This window comes from Canis lupus, chromosome 5, assembly GCF_011100685.1.
Source record: "Canis lupus familiaris isolate Mischka breed German Shepherd chromosome 5, alternate assembly UU_Cfam_GSD_1.0, whole genome shotgun sequence".
Classification (NCBI taxonomy): domain Eukaryota; kingdom Metazoa; phylum Chordata; class Mammalia; order Carnivora; family Canidae; genus Canis; species Canis lupus.
Genome location: NC_049226.1, coordinates 58,169,578 through 58,174,902, shown reverse-complemented (window position 1 = coordinate 58,174,902; position 5,325 = coordinate 58,169,578). Strand labels below are relative to the sequence as shown.

The 5,325-nt window shown below is 57.5% G+C and overlaps 1 long non-coding RNA gene across 1 annotated transcript; it reads left to right on the top strand.

Annotated features, from left to right (window-relative positions):
* Positions 1-276: 276 nt before the first annotated feature.
* LOC119876306 lies at positions 277-5,017 on the top strand. Its single transcript, XR_005359803.1, has 2 exons — positions 277-1,087; positions 1,630-5,017. It is a non-coding gene; the product is annotated as an uncharacterized LOC119876306 (long non-coding RNA).
* Positions 5,018-5,325: the final 308 nt, after the last annotated feature.

Below are 5,325 nucleotides of genomic sequence, written 5' to 3'. Positions count from 1 at the left end.
GCGCGGGCTCCGGCTTCTACTGCGGGAGTAGCGAACCGAATCGTTCCCACGCTTCCTCTCCATCCCGGACCTCTCAACACCCGCCAACGAATGCCGCAGCCGGTTTGCGCCGACGCCGACCCCTGCGCGGGTCCTGCGCCGCCCGGAGCGGGGACTTCGCGCGGCGCTCACGCTCGGGCCGCCCGCCTGCGCGCCGGGAGCCACCGCGTTCCCCCGAGCGCCCGGCCCAGCAGCGCCGCGGAGCTTCGCGCCGCGGAGGTGGTGCCGTGGCTCCGAAGGACGCTACCCGCGTGGACGCGGCCGCCTCCTGCCCCGGTTCCCGCTGAGCTCCGGCAGGGCCGTGGCGGCCACGGAAAAGGCAAGCCGGGTCGCTATCCCGGCGCCCGAGTCCCGGGGCCGCTGCGGGGGAGTCTGCCCTCCGCCTCCCCAAACGCCCCAGATCCCGAGACACGGCCCAGACTCCTGGTAACTTCGCAGACGCTCAGGGTCGGCCTGCGCCGCGATCCACAGGCCGGCTTGCACAGCCCCTCCTCTCTGTCCTCTCTCGGCTCTGGTCCCTGCTCCCACACCGGCCACCCTCTAGTTTGGAAACCGAATTTCGCCTTGCGTCCTGCGGGCCGACAGGACGCAGACGTAACCCTGCAAATGCCCTGCAGGGATTGCTTCCCGCCTCGGCTGCAGCATCTGTGAAGTGGCGCCCCACTTCCCCGCGCCCCTCTCGCTGGCTTCTGCGGGTGGGTCGGAGACCCGACGGACTGTTGGGAACCCCGGCGGGACTAGCGCAGCCCACCCCCTGGGGCCGTTTGCCGGCCGAGGCCCCGAGGCGGTACCCAGACTGGAAGGGCCCCGGCCTGTCCCGCGGTGCATCCCGCGTCCCCTCCAGGGCTCGGTGGAGGGGGTGAGGATCCAGCCCCGCCGGCTGGGCGGCTCCTCTCCACCCCTGCACGTTCCTCCGCGCCGCGATGCAGGGAGGCTGAACACCCCAGCCGCCCTACTGTCGGGCCGTACCACCGGGCTCCCCAAACCCCGTGGAGGGCGGATCCGGGGCTGCAGGGGCGAGGACGGGCGGCAGAGGCCTTAGTCCCAGGTGAGCTCCCAGAGGGAGTCCTCGCCCTCTCCCTCCTCCTCCCCACGCTGGGGCGGCGGGAGGTTCCGGGCGCCTGAGCAGGCTAGTCCCGGCCCGTCTGGGCGGGGCCAAGAAGGCGTGACCTTGGGCTTGCGGTCGCCGCACTCCACCCCGCCTAAGGGTGACTGCGGGGCTGGGGGTAGGGACCCAACGGGAGGGCCCGGCCGACTGCGCTCTACCCTGGGCAGGTCCGAGGGAGGGAGGCAGGGGAAGGGAAATGCGGTGGCCAAGGGGATGCCCGGAGGGACACCCTCTCCCCTGCCGCCATTCTAAACTAGTACTGAGGGGAGCGGAGCTGATGACGACCAGGATTGCCTCTGGGGGAGGGAAAACTTACCTCTCCTGCAGAATAACCGGAATCAGGGAGCCCCACCCTCCCTGTCTCCCAGGACCCGGCCTCCTGCCCCTGCCCCAGGCGCCCATGACCCTCAGGCTCTAGGAATGGAGCAGGGCCCAGCCTCTCTTGGCTCTGGTGCCTGATGCCTAAACTTTAACACCTGCAGGGCTTGCAGTGTCCAGCTCCCCAGCCCTCCTTCCCTTCTGCATCCTGGACGAAGCTACAGTGAAGGAACGCCGGAGGCCCAGATGGCAGGAACACACCTGCACCCAGCACAGACCCATGCACCCACTGCAGCCCAGGCCAGTGAAGAGACCTCACTGAGGATCCACTGTGTGCCAGGCCTGTGCTAGGGTGAAGAGGGCAGGGTCCTGGCTGTGAGCAGCTCTTCATTTATGGGACAGACCCCCTCACCCCCAGGAGAGCCACAGAATTAGGATGGGAGTTCAGGGTGGAGAGCTCCAAAGGGTTTGGGCACATGGCCTTCCCTGTTCCCCTCCAGGCCTAGATCTAGAAGACAGTCCAGGTGGAGGGTGAAGACAAAACTTTAGGGAGTCAGACCCAACTTCTTCCTGACTCCCTCCTTCCGGTCCTTCCCTGCTATCAGCCCCCAGCTTACTGAGCACCCTGAATTCATAATGTGTAGTATGGGGGAAAACAAGCAGGGTATTGTGGAGACAACTGCATGCAGATGAGGGCTGGCACTTCCTGGGGGGGATCTCGGTTGTTGGAGCTGTCATTGGTAGGGATCCCTGCGCCCTCTAACTCCTCCTCATCCAGAACCCAGGTCAGTCTAGGAGCTCTGAGTTGGGGTCACAGAAAGCAGCTGCTCACTCCCTGGCTAGACACAGAGGGCAAGTCAGACCAGGAAGAACAGGGCTCCTGGGGACTTCAGATCCCATCACCCATGCAGGTCTTATTGGGCTCCCAGAGCCAGGCCCCACCCTCTCAATCTTGACCTGCCCTAGTCTCACCTGGTCTCCTAGCATTGGTGATCAGTGCTTCCCCCCTCCCCCCAGGTCTACTCCTCCTCTCCAGGAGGCCGAGGCTCTGGGATCACACTGCAGCAATCTTGTATACACTGACATATGGCCAGAGGCCCCTCTATAAGGTGGAGTGCTCCTGGAACTGGCTGTCCTGTAGTACTGGTAAATACAGGGCCTATTTCCCCTCAGCAGACCTGCAGTTCCAGGGCATCTTGTGCCTCTACAAAGCCACAGGGCTGGCCCAAGTTTGGGAGCCTTCATGAATAAAAGAATGAGTCAGTAATGAATGAAGAGCACTGAGTGAGAAGGAAGTGATCTTTAGATCTGATTTCAGCCCCGAAGACCAGAGGCAATGGGGGGAGCGGTGATCTTACTGGACATCACAGTGGAGGCAGCAGCCCTGCACTGAGCACCTGAGTCTTAGTGACCTGTCCTTCACCTATCCCGACTTGCAAAGGGCTGCCCTGCTTCAGCAGCCTGATCCAGTCCCACGTGATGGGGACACAGCAGTGAGCAAGCCACCCAGGTCCCTAGCTGCATGCTGGAAAAGGCAGCTAGCTTGCTCAAGGGGGCCTCTGCGGGATGATGGGGGCAGAGGGTGATGGCAGAAAGAGAAACTTGGTCTATCTGTGGGGCTCTCTGGCTTGCAGTGGTGGAACACAGGTGGTCTGGGCTCCCGTGCCAGGCAGGATGCTGGCCTCTGCCCCACAGCTGGCCTCTGCTGTGTCACGGCACTGTGTGGCCCTCACAATGATCCCGTGTGGTAGGAACTATAATGGTTTGCACCTTACAAATGGAAAACTGGTGCTTAGAGGTACAGGGACATGTCATCAAGGCAGGAGAGTGAGATCCATCTGTCTGACCACAAAGCCCTCCTCCAGTGACATGCACAGCCAAGTGATGGGCTCCAGGGTGTGTGCACAACAGAGCCACTGCTGCAGAGGGATCTGTGTTTGGAGTGCCTTCTTGAGTTTCTTGGCAGTGCCAGGAGTGTGAGCCCCAGAGGGTGTGCTGGCATCGCAGTCACCCACTTGCTCCCGACAACCGCCAGGATATTTGTTTGTGGGTGTCCAGAAAGACTGAGCCACTTGCGATACGTATTTCCTCTGAGTCCAGCCCTTGCTGGGAAGTCCAGGTCCCCTTCTCCTTCCCAACACATACCTTCAAGGGCAGACACCCCAGAACTGTTCTTTGGCCCTCACTGGGACAGGCTCCACCATGCCCCCTCCTCAGCCGGTGGCTTCACAGGCTCAGTTCAAGGCTAACATGCCAAGCAAGTGATGCTCAGTGTCGAGGCTTCTACCAAGGCATTTCCAATCATAAAAAAATATGTGTCAGTTAAGTGTGTGTTGAGCCTGGACCACATGGGACATAGTTGTTCTAATAAACACGAGTAAGCCAGTTTTCACATTAGAGAAATAACGGTTTCTAGCAGAAATGTGGTGCTGTTAAAAGGGGTTAATTAATAAACAGCAGGTAATTGTTCGTGGCACATTGTGGCAGAGAGTAATTTCCATTTTAGAGGATGGAAGGGCCAAATACCCTCCCCACTCAGCATTTTTGTGTAATAATCACCTTGGCTTCACCTCCGCCTTTAATTTTTACAGCTGGAGCTGTTTACCATCTTCCAACTTTCACTAAAAAGGAAAAACCATCGCTTAAACAAAGCCATTGAGAACTCAGCATCGTATGTGGATTTCTTAACATAAATAAATCATACAAACCAAGATTTATGTTCTCCGAATGATGTCATTCATTGAAGGCTGCCTTCCCGATCAGATCAGCCTCTACCGATTTCCTTGTGTGTGTGCGCGCCCTGCGCTTTCTGCAAAACAAGGGAGGCAGTGCTGGCCTCGGCCTCAACACTCCTGTCTCTCTGCTCAGCCCAGGACTCCAGCAAGGCCTGCCTACATTCGCCCAGGTTCTTACCATTTCAACCCCATGAATCGCTGTAAAGCTTTGCTTCTGAACAGTAAGTTCGGAGGCTGGAAGACTGTTCAAGCTTCCCGGGGAATTTCTGCAGACCCCAGCAGGAGCTGAAGGTCCTTTGGCTTCTCCAGAGTCTCCAGTGACGCTGGCTACAGAGGAATCACTTTGAAATGAATGAGGAACAGAAAAAAAACACCATTAATGGGGGAATGAGATATGGTTTACCCTTACCATGGAGGAATCTATGGTCATAAAAAGGAACAAAGTCCTGCCACACGCTGCAACTTGAATGAACTCAACATCATTCTCAGTGACAGGAGCTGGTCATGAAAGGCCACGTGCTATATGAGTCCATTTATATGAAATATCCAGGATGGGCAAATCCATAGGGAGAGAAGTTGGATGAGTGGTTGCCAGACGCTGGGGCAGGAGTAAGTGTGTGTTGGGGGGTGACTGCTCATAATAGATATGGGGCTCCTTCTACATGTGATGAAGATGCTCTGGAACCAGCTGGTTGAGATGGTTGTACAACACTGTGGATGTATAAATACTACTGAGACGTTCACTTTAAAATGGTCAATGTTGTGATATGTGAATTGTATCTCAATACACCTGGCATTAAAAGATCACCCCTGAGCATATTTGTTTAAAAGCTTCGTGCTCAACTTTAAATCCTTATTGGATTTGGAACTGAGCATATAGGGAGAGGAGTGTACAAGATGTCTGTGTGCAGCGTGAAAGGGATCACGTGAGTGCTGGCCCAGCACCTTGGGGAAGTCCAAATACATGACCATATTCCTATCTGTGCATCACCCCCACCCCACAATTGCATCCCCTTCCCACCAGCCCAGGGGTAAGTGTTACCCGGCTTTTTGTGTTAACCATCTCCTTGACTCGGTTTAAGCTTCACCACCTAATACAGATCCCTGGAAACGTGAGTCTGGCTG